The 17,293-nt window shown below is 37.3% G+C and overlaps 1 protein-coding gene across 5 annotated transcripts in view; it reads left to right on the plus strand.

The window, feature by feature from the left end:
• Nucleotides 1-17,293, plus strand: part of dlgap1b (discs, large (Drosophila) homolog-associated protein 1b) — an 88,701-nt gene that overhangs the window by 21,377 nt on the left and 50,031 nt on the right. For all 5 annotated transcript variants that reach the window (XM_072378665.1, XM_072378666.1, XM_072378668.1 and 2 more), the window contains exon 2: nucleotides 10,702-10,787. The gene's annotated coding sequence lies outside the window, so the exon portion shown is untranslated. The remainder of the gene's footprint in view (nucleotides 1-10,701; nucleotides 10,788-17,293) is intronic.

Raw genomic sequence — 17,293 nt, forward strand, 5'->3', positions numbered from 1 at the left:
TATGTTATGCATGTATTAAAAAGAGTTAAGAGACGACTGACTTTGACTTTTCAATCTAGAAAATGTTGTCTGGAATTATTTACTTATACCACATATAAAACCCAGCCAGTACTAGAATAGCCATCCTGTGCCTATACTCTTCAAAGGCTAAATGTCTCCTGACCAATTACTCATTTTAAGCATGCCCAAGCATTTGTCTTAAATCTCTTTGGTTGTTATCGTCCTGTATAAGGAACAATAAAGAACTATTTACTTTATATTGACTCAGTATTTGTATTCAAGCAAGTGTAAGACAGTACAGCTGCAGCTGGCATGGTGAGTCTCTGGCAGTGCATTAAAATGGAATAACATTAAGGTTCAAGTGAGCTGAGTGAAAGGAAGGTTATTGTGGAGAAAAAGCACGAATATGTTGCCTTAAGCAAAATGATCTACTGTACAAAACGTGCAAGGTGGTGCAAAATTTATGCAAACAATGTTGCATAACTTAGACAGTTTATTATAGGAAAAGAACAAATTGTGATGCTTTAATAATCTGTGTGCTTTATAGTGGCATGCGTGGTAGTTTAAACGAGCTACAAACATGAGTCATTTTCAGATATTCTTTCCTTCACAGAGGAAGTTGTTTTTAGTATTGTATGCAATATTGTGAAAGAAAAAACTAATTAGCAAGAGCTGGAGCATGGCACAAGATTTTAGTCTCTGTGCCTCAAGCCCTGTAGCTCTATGCCTATATGCCCAATTTTCACAAGGCATTTGTCACGCAACACCAGTTTGAACTATTGGATTTTTTTGTTTTCACCTTAAGAGGCAGCTGGATGTTTTTGCAAGAATCACAAAGAATCCATCTAGACAGGTTATATCTGTTTGTATCAAAAGCAGTGTTTTCAGGCTTATTTGTATCCAGTAGTAACAGTTATGGGTTTTACGTGTGTTGACAGTTAACAATTGTGACTCCTGAGGAGGTAAGCACAGACGGTGCGATAGGATCAGTCACACAACTGCAGAGTTATTTCTCAGCTCAGTCTTCAGTAAAACACACAGTCATTAGATGTTTCTGGAAACTAGTAATACGTGCAGTGTATGTTTGTTGCATATGCAATTATTTCCTGGCGACTGGGATAATGTTTTTTTTTCGCTTAGCCACATATTTTGCCTGAACCCTAAGCTGGTATTTTATTTCCTGGTATCTGTTTTTCATGTGAAACCATAGAAAAAGTTAAAAAAAGAAAAAAGGGGGGAAGAAACAGAATTTGTAACCAAGATGTACATTCATATAAAAAAGAAAAAAAAAATCAAATGCCTACATGTGAAACAGTAGAGTTTGGGTTTGAGTTTTCTAGATATGCAAAATGGCATGTCTTCCTGGTAAAAAAAAACAAAGGAACAACAGCCTTAAAAACATCCGTATCTTTAAACCTGGATTAGTAAACTACTGTGGTCAGACTCTGCAATTTGGTCCAGGTGATTTGCTGAGTTACTTCTTTTTGTTTTGGTTGTATAGGTTACATGTGAATGGAAAGACAGATTTCAAAGACCAGTTTATCCTTGAGAGTGTATCAAGCCAGGCTGTGATGGCCTGTCAGTGCTATCTCAGAGAAATGTGAAATACATGCTATCAAGCACTTGAGACAGACAAATTGCTATCCTATGAGTGTTAGTATATCCCAGTTTGACTATGAAGCAAAACAACGCAGATGTATTCCCTGTGTGATAAACATTCATGATTATCCTCTCCTGTTTATTACACATGGACTCGCTTTCACAGAATCTGGACTACATCTGTCTTGAGCTTTCACAGACCTTGTTTTCTCTCCAACAATTTCTCTCTTTTCCATTTTTTGTCAAATCTGTTTGCTCGATTGTTGGTCCTCTGAGCAGTGCAATGCAGCTGTCTCTCAGTAGTAACTCATCCAAGTGACAATCTTGATGCTCATTCTGTCCCACTTGCTGTGGACGGCACGAGGTTCGTTCTTTCTCCCTCTGCTTGGGTTTAACAGTATGTGTTGTGGTGGGTTCTGCTTGCTGCCTCACTCTACAGATCGAGCTCAGCGCACTTTCTGGCTCAGAAACGGGATCTCAGCCTCCTACAGATCGGCAGGTTTTTATAAGACTTATCTGTCTGCTGTTTTTCCCCCTGTCAGCTGGTCAGTTTAAACAGAACAGTTCAGTTATATAACCTTAAAACCATTTCTGGTTAAGAAATCATGCTGTCAAAATTACAAGTAAATTTTTGCCTCTGAAGCAGATGTTGCAGTTATGCAAGAAGTTTTAAGAAATCACAGGTTTTTGCTGTTGTTATGAAAACAACCATTCTATCTCTCAGCTGCAAGGGGAAGTAAAAGGAAAGAAATACAGCAGAAAAGACTTGGGTTTCCTTGTGCTCTAGTAAGGCTTTAAATATATTAGCTGTATATAAATTCAAACAAGCTGTTCAGTTGATAAATTGTTATTCCTGCCATAGGTTTGTACGTTACTTTAAAAAATTGGCATTGCCCTTTAGATTTTTTATATATTGTCAAAATGAAAAAAGGTGGAATTGTTACAGATGACTAGAATGACTCTATTTGTAAATAAGTGAGACCAGTTGGGATGCATTTTGGGGGAGTACAACTGCTCTAAAATTAAAACCTGAAGTATGATTTTTCATTTTCATGACTTTTTAAAAGTGTAATCCATCCTTTCTTGAACTTTAATGCTATATAAGTGCTTTCGGCACACGCAACACTGGTGTGGAAGCACTTCTGTGCCTCTGACCTATGAATTATCGTTATTACTCCCTTCTGAAGGTATGACACTATTTCTAGGCTCTTGGCAGAACTGTGACCCTTCCTCCACATCCTCCCTGAGCAGAGGGGAGTAGATGTTCCTTGTCTGGGTCGTAATCTATCAGTAAAAGGGCAGGAATACTGGCTTGGGGGGTCCTTGTAGAAAGAGCTGTGAGAATGCTAATCTGATCTTTGTCCTAAGGACAGCCTATGGCCTTAGTGCAGTTATAAATTAATTCCGCTGAGCTGATTATCACGGCTACTTTTTCAGTTTTTATAAACTGCCTCTCCTCTCGTGTCTGTTGCTTTTGTTTTTGCAAACAAATCTTCCTTCTCTGTATTCTTTTCTTGCTCTTCATTTCATAATTAACACTAACAGGAATTTACTGGCCATTTACGAGCAAAAAGTCTCTCAGACTTCCCTTGTACATAGATTGTGGAAAATGAGTTTCCTTTTTGAGTGTCATATTGTCACATAATTATACCCTACAGTTTATACTGTAGATCTATCTGGACATGGTGAAGGTAACGTTATAGGGTGAACTTGCACTGAATTTATGATGAGATTACAAAGTTTGGTAATTAAGATTAGAAAGATAATGAGTCACACAACAGTTTACTGTTTACTGAAAAGGTCAATTTTCTAAAGTACATGCAGTTTTTTAAAAAAAATTTCCCAAATGTTAGTGCATAAAGAGGACAGTGGATTTTTCCATAATGACTCTTGCTGCTTACGTTTGCTCACATTGATTATTGTCAGAAAAACCAACAATTTAAAACTTAAGCAGCTGTTACTGGGCCCAGTATTTCAGCTAAACATCCAGCCTTAGCAAAGGATCTTGTCTCTACATGAGAAATGTTTTTTTTTGTACTGTCCTTGTGACAGTGGAGCAGAGAATCGGTTTGTGCACAGATTTCTTAATATGCAGTAAAAGGTTTTTAATGAGAAGGGGACAAAGGCGGAGAATTTCAGAGAGAGAATAAAGAAGAGATGACAAAGAGGCTAATCAGGGTGAGGAAAAAGAATCATGATACTGCCACCATCTCACTCATCATCACCCTTCTCCTCACCACTGGATCGTATCTCTCATTTCTTCAAAGCTCAGCTCTCTATTGCACCACAGGGCAGATATAAACACTTAATGTATGACCCACAGCTTGCGGAGTTCTAAATTCTCTGAGATGTGTCTGTAGGGACAAGAAGAAAAGCCCTTTCAACTGTGTACTTTCTCTCTGCTGTCATGTGTCCAGAGGTTTCAATCAGTCCTTTCACAACAAGAACTCAAAAAGAAATTAAATGATGTCCTGTGCATTGAACCACAGTTTGTTAATTGCCACAGGATTAGTTCACATTGATTCGGCCTGATTGGACTCCCAAGCTTGTGTTTCCACTTTATCACTAAGCACACCCCTCTGTCGAACTAGTATTTGCATGCTCCCCTCTCCCCAGCTTTTGCCAATCATTTAGAGCCCATGGCAAGCTTTGCAAATTTGCATGAAATCACTGGCCTGGACTATAGTTGGATCTGCTGCTGCAGCACACATGCTACTCTTTGTTAATCAGATATCTTGCTGTTATTATCAAAGCACTGTGCTGTTGCAGTATAGCAACGCTGATGCTCTGCCAAGTCCAGAAAATTGGCCTCCTGTTACCAAAAATGTTCTGTTAGATCATTGCTCCTATGATCACTGAGCACAAGGGAGCAACAGAGTCAGAGAAGGAGCAAGGAAAAGTGTGGGAGAGATTGTCTTTAGGGGAAATAAAGTGAGGACATGAAGGAAAACCGATTAGGTATGAGAGGAAACAAAAGAGTGGAAGTGAATGGGGGAGAAAAATATCACAAATACAGTTTTGAGAGCAATATGCTTGAAGAGAGAGCAGTGGAGAGAAGATAAGGGAGACAGTTATGAATGCCAAGGCAGACAGAAATGGAGATGGACTGGAGCTATGACAAGACTGTTTTTTAACAGTGCACTCAGCCTCTGCCTCTCAAAGCTCAGACCTTGAAGGCAACTATCTCTGTTGGGTTCAGTTTATAAGACTGTTCTATTTTCTGTTTCAGGGATATGTGGAAATGCTATGTTTTATTGCTTTGAAGTTCAGATTAGTGTATACCTTGGCTTTTACAAAACGAATAAACCCTCACAGATCATGTGGGTAAGTGTAGTACATACATTGGGGATGTGTCATCCACTCACTGGCAAGACTTTATTTGAAGTTTAGGGTCTTGCTACAGGTGAGGATTTCTAGGAGGGTAATCTCACTGTGACAGAGCTCATATATAGGAAAACTGACTGCATATTAAAGATATAGAAAGATTTCTTGAATTTCTTTATTCAATCAGAGTTGTCAAAAGAAATGTAAAGGTTTACAAATCTGACAGGTGCTCAGTTTTTTTTTCTGTCTGATTCAACATTTTGCGGTAATATCGCTTTGCCAGTCTAGTTGTGTAAGAATTGTATAGAACGATTCTTGTGTTGCGCATTGGTCACATTGGTATTCATTTCACTTCCAGGCTCAGTAACAGTCACACAGTCAGGAATAATGCGCCATATGTCTCCATTATTCTTCCTCTGCATTCGCAGTACAGGCCATCACCCTCCCTGCCAGGTTTTCAGCTTATATCTGATTATTTTGACTGCCATTCTTATGTATTTTATAGTGTCACCCATTATCTGATCTAATATAAACTGAAAACGATGTCAGAGATACAAATTTGCAAAGAAAGATGATGACAGAAAGCATCACCTTTGTTTTTTTTATACCTTCATTGTGCTTCTCCTGCACTCTGCAAAGGTTTGCTATCACATATCAATGAAGGAGCCCGATTATAGTGCTTACATTACACACCATCTTTCTTTCTTTTAAACGTTAGACAGGCATTTCTGATCAGCACACAGGGTAGACAGTGCATTCAGCATGTCCTTAGCATCATACATGGAGAGAGTCGTCATATGTCCACTTTTTTAATTGGACCTATTTCACTAGTGACAAAATAAAAATAAAAAAAATTAGAACCACATGTCTAATTACAAAGCAGCAGTACAAAATCATATTTTGGTAAAATATTAGCATTTCACACTGGAATGTGGAAGAATCAAACAACTTAAATTTTCTGTTTATTCATTAGAACAAAATAAATTTTATTATGAATTGCAGGCTTGAAATACAGGAGTGGATGTATAATGACACGTTAAATTAAGTTGAAGAGGCAAAACATTAACTATATTGGGTTTGATGCCATTTGTTATTTATTATTTGCATTTTTCATACCATACTTTTAGCTTCATCATAAAATATCCTGTCTTTACTCAAAGATAAGGGGAAAAAAGCTCAAATTAACAAAGCTTGCATCTCAGAGCGCAAACAGACAAAGTCACAATTTATTTATTTTTTGCTTTGTTTTACAATAATAAAAAAGAAAATCACTGAAATATTTAAATATGTGTCACTTGCATCAACCAATGCATGAATACAGTACATGCACACGTACACCGCCAAACACCTGCTTTTTAATAAATGACTACTTGTCATCAGTGTTTGTTTCTCACATTGCAGCACTGAGAATTCATTAAGTGTGCCCTTTGGAAGTCTAAGCAACCAGGTGGGGTGCCATCAGCCCTCCCTCTTGCCTATGATTCACACCCCTCATTTCAATTGCAAATACTGTTCGCATCTCAGTGTCCTTGTAAGAACTCCTTACGCAGCCAAGCAAACCAATGCTTACATGCCTCTGTTTCACAAGACATATATGCTTTAATATATATATATATATATATATATATATATATATATATATATGTGTGTATATTGAATGTTTTCTGTGGAACAGGGGGAAAAAAAGACAGATTGCGGCAACAGATGAGTAGTTTAATCACCTCCAGTATTTTTCAAAATCTGGAATTATTTTAATCACACAGAGATTTGGTTGTTTTTTTTAAAAAAATCGGATTAGTGGGGTTTTTTTTCTGCAGATTCATTTTAACCTAAAAGTTTGCATATTTCACTGTGTTCATGCCTTTTTTTCTTCTAGTAATCTAGTAATATTGCACCAGCACAGTCTTCAGCATTTTGAGATATGCAACATAATTTGCATGGTTTGGATTGTTGAAGTAAGCCCAATATAAAAGTCCGGTCAGAGCAAGGAACTGCTATGTCGTAGTTTTCTGAAGAGTTGTCAGTTAAAAGTGGCTTGAGACGGTCTGAGTCATCACTTGTTTATATGTAAGTGTGTGTGCATGGAAGGGAGAGGGGAGAGGTTAGACGTTCAGTGGACTGGCAAAGCTAAATCTAAATCCTCCTTTTTCCTGTCAATAATTCTCAGCTTTTCACAGCCCCTCTAATCCTCTTTCTCACGTGATTCACCTCTATCCATCACCAGTGTGTCTGCATGCCTCAAACAATCAGGCAAAAATGCACAAACAATCTGTTTATTTGTGTGTATGTGCATCTGTGTGAGTGTGACTTTCAGTCTACTGATTTTGATTGTGTGTGTTTCTTTGTGCCGTCTGCTGGCAGATAAGAGATCACACAATAACTTCTGAGTTGATGTTATGAAGTCTTGCTCCACAAATTCAATTTTTGTCCAAAATAAGCACCAACACCAGATCTGCTACTGACTGGTATGAAGTCATGCTGCTGTGAAAATGTAATAAAGCATGAAGGTAATCACTGCTGAAGTTTGAATAATGGTTCTGTATAATAGATCTGTGCTACACTAGTGTGGAGATTATGCATCTTGCTGGCCAGGCAGGCAGCCAGCTGGTGCTGATGCTGACTCAGTGCAAGCATAGCTGGGCTCGGGGGGTTAATGCAGTAAGGCCGCAGGCTGATCCACAGCCCAGCCTCATCTGCTGAAACTTCAAAGGATACCCAGATACTCTAAATCGCCATCTCCTCTGGCCCAGGCTCCGCAGAATGCTTCCCCTCCCTCTCCTCCTCCTCGCCAGTGCTTGGGTCAAAGTCAGCCTAATCTTTTAAGTATCACTCACCTCATTGATTGTGCTTTAATAGATTCATGAATACGGAGCAGGCTATTTCGGTATCACATTTCAGCATAAGAAGGTTCGTTCTGACAGGGAAAAAGTTTTCTCTTACTTGCTCAGTTCACATTCTCTCATTTTTTCCCTTCTGTGTTTCTGCTTAGATTTCTTTTTGCCATCTCATGCCTATCTTTTAAAATGCACCGCGATCCTAAGCCTCTCATATTTTGGAAAGGTCACAGTCATTTCTGCTTTTTTTATTATTCACTGGGAAGGGGTGAATTATTTAGAGTGAAGTTAATTAATTAGATGCAGAGCTGCGGTTGACAGGACAAGTCCAGGTCAAATAAAAAATAAAATTTGAAGGATATGAAAAAGGAGAACAAGATTTCCTTTTTTGTAAGGAAATCTTTTAGTGCTTACTTTGACTGAGAGCAGTGACATTGTTACCTAAAGAGCTGTATTAGACAACAATGGGTCTGATTTATTTATGTTTTTCCCTTGGTTGTTTCTGCACTCATGAATACATATGTTCATCCGTTTAACAACCCAGCCCGCCTCCCATCTCTGTTCCTGTACCTGTGTTTAAGTGGTGTGTTTGTGTTTTGCACCCCAGCCGAGTGTGAAATTGAAATTCTTCCCCTGAAGAGGTGATATGATTGACAGAGAGGAGAGAGCACCTGGACTGCTAAATTTCATGTGTTACTCAAGTCGGTGTGATTTCTTTTCATTTTAACTTTAAGTGTCTCACATGAAGATGATGTTATCACTGCTGATAATATTTACAATACAATATTACATGTAAGATATGATTCCACAATATTCAAACGGGACAGTTTTACAGCATGACGTAAAAGGTTCATTTCGTAAACATTTTCCCCAGAAAGTGCACGATCTCCTATCTGCAGTTTGAGTGGTCTTGAAAAAGGTTTCCATCTAATTCTCTCTCATTATAAAACAACAAATCTCAGACAGACTCTAATTTTGATCAATTATAAGGGATTACGGGGTTAAGGGGGTTAAGGGTTTTTAAACATCTAGTGAATTGCTAAAAGAAACATCTAACACACATCAGAGTGTAAGCTTTGCAACAAAACAGTGATTACATTGTGTAAAATGTCAATTAAAAGCAGAATGCAGTAATGAGCATTTTCCTTATATTTAACTGAAGGGTTGACAAAAGCAAAATTCTAAATGTTTAAATGAATAAATGTTGCTTTTTTTTTGCCTGCAGCAACAGATTTTTAAAAAAAAGCTGAGACAGGCACATGTTTACCAGTGTGTTGTACCTGACTTGAACACCATCCTGTGAGTTACCAGTTGAATATGCCAGTTGAAGATTTAAAAAAAAAAAAAAAATTCTGAACTGTTGCTTGAGGACGTCTTTAGAAGTGTTTCTGAGGCACTGCAGTCATTTTCACTGCAGAACCATGTCTGCTAACACATCACTGCTATTCTATACTATTTTTCAACCTTGTTCTTTGCATACAGATATTTCTCCAGGTTTTCTGCATATGTTAATCATATTATGTATATTATTATATATATTATGTAATTCCTTAACATTTTAAGCAACAAAAATGTCTACATCCAATAGCAGTTTACCTTTTTAATTACCTAATTAATTGTGAGATGTTCCTTTCTTTTGTTGGCCGCGTCCTTACTACAACCTGAATGTAATCTTTTTCAAGGAAACATGAATAATGATTTTTTTAATATATATATATTTGATGGATACATGGGCAACATTTCTCAAGTTCAAAGGCTAAGAAATGAAAGATTATAGTGAATGATTTTAAGTTTTCCATACAGCTTTGCTCTATAAGGTTTTTTGCTGGCGTTGCTAGAATTCAAAATTAGAGCTTCTCAACAAATGTATAATTGTGATATGTTATCTTTGACATAATTTGCAAGTTCTGGAACCCAAAATTATATTTGATATCATAGTGTCTCTTTGTATACAAATACATGAATATATATATTTGCCGTACACTTTTTAATGTATCCTGGCATCCTTGTCATATGAAAATGACTTGAAGGCCCCTAGAGAATTGGTGCCCTCCATCTGACCTGAGTGATTGTGTATGTGTTTGTAAAACCTGGTCCAACCCAGCTCCACCTGGCGCGAGTTGGACAGACCACCATCTGTTCTGTGCCCCCACATTGAACTATCTGCCACCATCCCCTCATCACCTTTTTAAAATTCTAGAAAATGGATGCTTTCGAGAAACCTAATCTGCAAAGAGAATAATAATCAATCTGGTTCGGTCTCACGAGATACATCTCAGAGCTCAATTTGTCTTACATAAGCTGTATTTGTGGGAGGAAAAAAAATTTAAATGACAGGCCACATATATAAGCTTTAGGAAGTAGTAGAAGGATGAAGGTGATCTGCTCTCAGCTTTTCTGCTGTAACGAATCATCGCAGTGAGACAAAGAATGATTTCACTCTTTCCCAAAACACCTCAAGGACTTGATACACTAGATTTTACTCAGTACAAATAGGCTTAAAATGAATTCTGCACATCCCCTCCCTTCTTTCATTCTGTTTGTAGCTTCCCAGAAGATCCAGAAGACAGGGTTTATTATCAAAACGAACATGTTGGTTCTCTGATTTTTACAGCCAAACAAAACAGGGCTTAGTGGATTCTGTACATGCATTCTGAATATGTATAGTTCAGATCAATGAAGAATTAGGTTTTCTTATTGGGTCAACAGAGATTGTTTTAGAAATTTGACTTTTGAAGAATTGTGCTCTGAACTGTTCCCCAGCATTTCAGCTGAAATGAAACACACTGCAGCCTGGAATGAGTATACAAAAAGAGCAGAGAGCAACAACACAGCATGAGCACATGGCACATGGACCAGCATGTTACCCACAAGGGCATCATAGGAGTGTTTTGATGTGTTTGCTGAATTCTTAACCACTGACTCCATTTCTATTCAATTCAAGGTGGAGAAATGAGCGCGCCCAGGCGATTATGAGTGTGGAATTGAGCACAGGAGAGAAAAGATGCCGAAGATGAAACCATAAAGAAGGTAAGTTACACTCTGTCACGGATCACCTGCAACATAGGCTGTGCAGCGGTACAGCAATGTGAAGAAGTACAATGACATATATAATGTCAAATTTGTTAAGTCTGCACACTCATAATTCACCTCTGACCTTTTGTGTGCATCCTTCTGTGAGCAGTTATAACCTTATAGTGCGCCCTTAGTTGAAACACATCTGTCAAGGTTGACTGGCTACCATCAGTGGCAGCCGAAATGAGACAGAGAGACACAAAGGCAGCGTAGAGAATGACACCGGGGGTGAGTTGTAAGGAAAAGAGGGATGATGAAAAGATACAGAAATGAAACGAAGAGATAAGAGTGAAAAAAATGTTCTCTGAGGCTCCCGGAATGAAAAATATTTTTCTTGTTTGTGTAATGATAACTGGTGACGGAGCAGATGGCAGTGTTGAGATTAACAGTTAAAAAGTGCATCTAAATGCTTAATGGCAAGTAAAAGTGCCCAACATGTTTTCTCTGCCAGGCATAAGCTTTAGCACTCTTGCAATGTTGTGCAGACAACAAACAGAAGGCCGTAGATTTTTCGAGGACACAAACTCATTGGTAGCAACATAATTGTTGTTATGCTGCTTTTATTTGCCAATAATAGCCACATAAAGCAGCTCAGTGATGTTACATTTTGTTTCTAAAAACACGAAAGCAAAAAGACAGAGCAATGGCACAAAGGATGCAAAGGGCTGACCTTACACCCAGTTGTATGTGACATATGACTTGAGGACTGTAGTTTCTGCAGTCACTTTCTATGCAATCTGCTGGAAAGAATAAGAAAAAGTACCCAAATCCAGATGTTTAAAGCATGTGGAGCTTGACAGAAGACCTTTTGCAAATGATTAAATCAAGAGTGTTGAAAGACATTTCAGTTTTGGAAATTTAATGAATTTAAAATGTTCAGTATTCAGTTTAATGGAGAAAATGAAGATGGGAAAAATGTGCTCTCAATGCAGTAAAATTAAGTGAAATTTAATGTTATTTAAAGTTTGGAAAATGTATTTATATTCAAAGTCCACACTTCATTATGTTACTTATTTGTGCTATTAAAAAATTTTAAAAAAAGATCAATTCTGACAGTTTTCTGGCTGTCTTCTTACTCAGGAAAGTTTAATTGTACCACTGGAACAGCATAGTTACCAACTCAATAAAAAAAACACATTTTATCATCTCACCTTGAGACTTCATCTACATCACCCATGCAGGGTAAGAGGTGCAAAGCTGCAGCACAACCCAAACTCAGTCAGTTCTTATCGTTGCATCCTTTTGTTAAAATATCAGTTTGCTGTAAAAAAGTTTGATCAGTGTCAGAAGCATTCTGAATTGTGGTGAACAAACTGCGGTGGATGAAACAGTTGAAAATAATGCTTTATAAGCAGACAGAGACTAGAACTGAGAGTAGAGACTAACTGTCCAATCTATAATTAGTTATAACTAATTACTGTAAAGAAAAGCATGCAGTGGGACAATTTAGACAGCACTTTTATCGATTTATCTGTTTATTTTTGCTGAATTGTGATCAATTCTGCTGTGTTGAGTAAGACTGCATCAACCTGGTTGATCTGATTGGTCAACGGTGTACAATGAAACTCCACCTGTGACTCATAAAAATGAGCTAAACATGATTTTGTTTTGTACATTGTATTGAAAAGTAAATATTGTAAGCTGTCATGAGCATTGCAAAATACAGCAGCATGCTGTAAGATGACAATGGACAAATGATGCAGCTGTGCCGCCCATCATATTTAATTGATGGTATAAAATGACAGCTGTGAAGCAGCTTTATTAGTGCCTGTTGCTCTCATATCAGGTGGGAGGAACTGAGACACAAAAAGAAAAGACTAGACTTAAATATGAAAAAATAGCAGTCCGTTTGTATGAGATATATTGTATCTGCTCTCTGTTTGTTATATAGCTTATAAACATTAAAGTGAGAATAGTGCAACATTTGAACTCATTTTGTTTTATAAAGGTTTAAATGTACAGTTCAGAAATTTTCTGTAAAACCAAACATTTGCATAAATTTTTTTTTTACATAAATCTGAATGTTGGACAGTGACGGCTTCAAAATTCTGTTTTTGTCTTCCTCACTTATTAGAATCGATTAAAGGATTAGTTTTGTATGTTGGTGCTTATCACTCTATACATATGAAAATACTGTAAACTGCTGGAGAATAAAACAGTATTTGACATGTTTTAAGCAATTAAATGCTCTTTAATCAATAAACAGTTTATCCATAAATAAAATAAATAGCCTAACAGATGTCATGAAGCTTCCCCAGTTGATGACTTGTATGTACTAGCTTTTGTAATACCAATTGAGCTTGGTGTCCATCGAGTCCTTTAAAATATTTCAGTTGATGCAATATACTGACTGGTATCGCCCAGATAAATTAAGTTTCTCCTATCTTAGACTCTCTTTGTTGGCTCTCTATTAAATTTAGGATTGAATTTAAGATAGTTTCTTATCACATATAAAACACTTAATGGCCAAGCTCCCCACTACCTTACAGATCTAATCATTTTATATTACCCCACAAGAACCCTTTAGTCTCAGAGTGCTGGTTATTCCCTGAATTTCCAAGACTGGAATAGGAGGCAGAGTTTTTCTTTTTCAGGCTTCTCTCTTGTGGCTTCCAGTTTGGTTACAGGATTTCGACATCCTAATATATACAGCACATATATGTATATATATCTATGTAGATATAAATATATATACATATGTATGTATATCTGTATACATATATGTGTATGATTGAAATTTGAAAATGAAAGGATCTGAATCCAGGACAATCTTCAGAAAAAGATACTTCCAATTAAATCTGTGTGTTCATAATATTTCATCTGCTGCAGCTACATTAAAAAGGAAACTATGAATCTGCATTGACTAGATAATGTATTATTTCATATGGGATCCCATCTCTTGCGCAGCTTTTCTATGCAAGCCAACCATGAACCTTAAGGCCAAAGGCTTCTGCCAGAAAGCTGGATTTCCAGAAAGTGCAGCTTACCATTTGAAAACATATCATTGCTTTGGCTTGAGTCATCACTGAAGGCTATTTGAAAAAAAGCAATGTTCTTTTACAAACAAATTCTAAGCCAGTGTGTATCAGAGGGAAGGGTATGCAGAGTGTGGGTAAACTGAAAGTTGATGCTGTGTCACAGAATTCCTTTTGTGCAGTTTTTAATTGTAATGTCTGTATTAGTATTTTTTTCTGTTTCAGCTAAAATCTTTATGTTACACTGTTGAAGCCACATTTTTGGTTTCCAGCACCGAGCAGTTTTCCGTAGTGTGTGTTAATGGAGATTAGGGACCAAACAAGTATGCAATTAGAGACTATGAGATTAAATAACTGTTCGCTAGTGGCAGGAGAGCCACGCCACTGATGCTGGCTACTACAGCAGAACACAACAGATACTTAGTGGTCAGGAAATGAGAAAAGCTTAATGAATCATCAAATAACAGAAAAGGGTTGTAGATATGGCAGAAGGACAAATGATTGGACATTCATATTGATATACATAGACTACTGGCAGCTTGGATGTGTGGGATTGTCACGTCATGCTACATTCACTCAAATACTTAGACTAAGATTTAAAAAGCATAGATAAATAATCTACAGAAGTTAGCTTGTAAGCAATCCATTTGTCTAGCAAAGTAGCCTTGGTGCAAGTTGTTCTGATTATTCTTTGCTGCATGGCACAAAGAGGTTGAAAATACACATTGGTATAAGTAGGCTTCAGTGTATGATGCAGATTCTGCAGCCGACGGTGTCTTATAGAACTACTAAAACAATAGCTTAGTGCATAGGAATACAAAAAGTATGATAAACAACATTTAAGATGTAGTATTTCTAATGTTTTCAAGCTTTTAACAACTCTTGCTTTTTTATTAGGACATTAATGAGGTCTATTTTAGATAGAGCACTTGGCAACGCTAAAAATGTTTTATCTTCAAACATCCGCAGTTCAGTAATTCATAATGACACTTCAATTAAAGCCTTTCTTCTCTACCTTTCAAAGTCTAATTTAAGATTATATCTCTGTTCTGCATTGGGACCCCTCGACTTTGGTTCTCATCTTGAGCAATGCCCATGATACCATCTAATAAGCAAAAAGTTATTGTTCTTAAATGTAATGTGTGTCGCCTCAGTATACCAGTAAATTGGAATCTGTTATCTGTGGGTACCTGAACAAATTATTAAATGGGAAGCTAATTTAACTTGCTCAATGAGCTGCACATTTCACAGTTCATTTGGTTGCTCATAAAACCCTAAACTGTAAATGACATTTTAGACTCAGTGCTTCGTTTCAAATTCAAACACTTAACTGCTTTCAGTTATGGGCAGGAGGATTTTACAGTTCAAATATCCATGAAAATGAATGATATTCAACTCACACATATGGTGTTTCCTCTTACTAGACGGTTGCTAGAATTTTGAGTGGAAAATATAACTTTTACCCACTGCTTTAGACCCTGCGGCAAATATTTGACTCCAGTTTAGGCTGTTAAGTGTGAATCTTCTCTGTTTTACCATGAAAGAGCAGAACTTACTAAATGTTTCTGAATGAAGATTGTTTAAACAGGAATGACCCTGAGTAATCAATATTTTGTTATTGCAGAGAAATCTTTTACACAGAAATATATACATTTAATTAAGCTTGGGTGATCAAATTACATGTTAAGTATTATTCATTTTACTGTTAGAATATTGCCTTATTTTATTCTGAGATAGATGACTCAGAGATGACTTCATTTCTCTTTCGTGTCTTTGAGTTAGTTTTCTCTCTTTTCAAAGATGACATTTATCAGAAATGTTTCTGAGTGTCTGCACTGAATGGCATTAAATGTTAGCACCTTAGGACATCAGTCTTCAGTCTTTGATAGACTTTGGCTGAGCTTAGGTTGACAGGAGACATAACGTCCATTTTGATGACATAATCCCTAGACTCTATTAAGTTAGGAATTTGCATGCCCTCTCGGTGTTGCCAACTTCTGATGAGCAATCTGCTGGGAGCTCGCTACTAACCATGGGCCCTCAGCAATCGTCTGGTCTGACACCTGTTCTCTGTGCAGGCAGCTCGTCTGGTTTAGGATCAAATCTCCAAAGTGTGCAGTGAGGGCTGGAATAATGCATCCCAACCTCTGTGTGTGTCCAGTGTGTATGTCCATGGGGCTGTATCTGTATTTGTGATTGCTTGCCTTGTGCATGTCGTAATAGATATGCTTCCACCAGCACTTATGCGAGAAGACAGTGAGTTAGACCCAACCCTCCCCCACTCCCTCCTGCTATGGTGGATATCACTCCCAGATCTATCAAGCGGCTGTTGAGATGTTCTCGATGTGACAAGCCCCCCACAGTAAAGTAGAGACAAGTCATCAAGCTTTCTCTTATGTTTTCACCCAAATACCTCCCATTACTAGTCTGTGACCTCTGCCCTAACAAGTTAGGCGCACAGCTTTGGAGAGCAGGAGTAGATGTATAATCGCATCAAAACAGCTGTCTATTATTATTTCATCATCTGTAGTTGCTGTCCAAAAGAAGCACTTAAACATGTGTTTATGTAGTTTTTTTTATTTCATTTTGTTGAAGCAAGTGGTTTTTGTCACTTAGTGCAAAAAGACTGCTGGCTCAGTTGCCGAGGACTGTTTGACCTGCTGGAAAACACAGAAAAAGCATCTAAAATGGTGAACAGCTGTTGTGCAATCAGCTGTAGCAGAATATTCAGACAGAAGATGGCTTTACTTTTTTTTTTGCAAAATTCTAAAAAGTAAAGAAGAGAGCCAAATGGATATCTGCCACTGACAACCAGGGTTGGACATGTGGATTTGCAGTGGATACTTGGTGTCCGTTATGTTAGATTTCTAAGTAAAATCTATTTTTGTACAATATTATTACTAACCATGACGAGCTATTTTGCATTCTTACCATTTATAGTCCCTGACACTGCATCAAGGATTTTGCATTTGCTGGAAAAAACATGTGTAACAGTGCTTATTTTGGTCTACATTTTGGATTAGGGTTAGATGTTAACTAGCCTTCACAACTTCAGAGGAACAATAGCAGGCCTATTCCTCAAGGGATATTTGTACAGAAAGTGACCTAATGTTTAAAGTTTGCTCCAAATATGCTCAAATTAAGTATCACTGGCGTTTTTATGAAAGGTTAAATCACGTTTGTAACCTGCTTTTGCAATCCTGATCCCCTAGTTTATAAAACAGATGTTCTCCTTATGTTATAAATTGAGAGGGTAATTGGAAAAAGCTTATTAGACACCACAACAAAGCCTCCAAAACATTTTAACTGTCTAAAGTTATGACTGAGCTCACATGTAATAAAGGCTGCAAAGTGGATTCTACATTAAAATTTCATCCAGGCTCATGGTTTTCATTACAAATTAAATAAATGAATAAAATTAAATATGTTGGTACGAACCTCTCCTCATGCAACCAGAATGTTGATTTGGGACTTTCCCATTTTAAT

This window comes from Leuresthes tenuis, unplaced genomic scaffold, assembly GCF_036924035.1.
Source record: "Leuresthes tenuis unplaced genomic scaffold, fLeuTen1.0.hap1 SCAF_24, whole genome shotgun sequence".
NCBI classification, from domain to species: domain Eukaryota; kingdom Metazoa; phylum Chordata; class Actinopteri; order Atheriniformes; family Atherinopsidae; genus Leuresthes; species Leuresthes tenuis.